Here is a 666-nt window from a genome sequence, read left to right as displayed (position 1 = left end):
GCTCCTCCGCTCGCTGTCCTCGCCGGCCTTCCCTTGCTCGGGGGTCCCTCGCGTTATGCTGCCGACCGATGTGGTGATGCTGTGCTCTCCCGGGCCGGGCCTAAGCCGTGCCAGACGAGGGACGGACGTTCATGGCGAACGGGACCGCTCTTCTCGCTCTGCCCGCGGGTCCCCTCGCCCGTTCTCCCCCGCTGCGAGTGGCGTGTGGGAGGCGGCAGGGGTGCGGAATCCGGCCTGACCTCGCTCCCCCGCCCCGTGCCTCGTGGCGTGGGCGGTGTCGGGGTCTCCGTGACGCGGCGGATGCTCTGCCTGTGCCTCTTGGCTGTGTCTCGCGGGCGGCCCTCCCCGCGGTGGGGCGGGCCGTGTTGCCGCCGCGCCGCGCGCCTTCCCGGGCGCGTGAGCGCGTTCCCCAGGCCGTTGGCGGTGCCCCTGGAGCGTTCCAGGTCGTCCCTCAGGCGCCCGAGGCCGAGTGGCGGTGTCGTTCTCTGTTCCCGTCGGCCTCCTCAGGTAACCACTGCGCTGGTGTGTCTGAGGAGCGGGGGGGTCGAGTCGGTAAGGGAGGCGTGCCCCTCGTCCCCCTCGGGGGGGACGGGTGCCTCGTCGCCCCCCACGGCGTGCCGTGTGGGGGCGGGCAGGCTCGGGCGCGTGCCCGCGCGTTCCCCTTGC

Source organism: Equus asinus, unplaced genomic scaffold, assembly GCF_041296235.1.
Source record: "Equus asinus isolate D_3611 breed Donkey unplaced genomic scaffold, EquAss-T2T_v2 contig_191, whole genome shotgun sequence".
In the NCBI taxonomy this organism is placed as follows: Eukaryota; Metazoa; Chordata; class Mammalia; order Perissodactyla; family Equidae; genus Equus; species Equus asinus.
Note: the sequence above shows the minus strand (reverse complement) of the source record.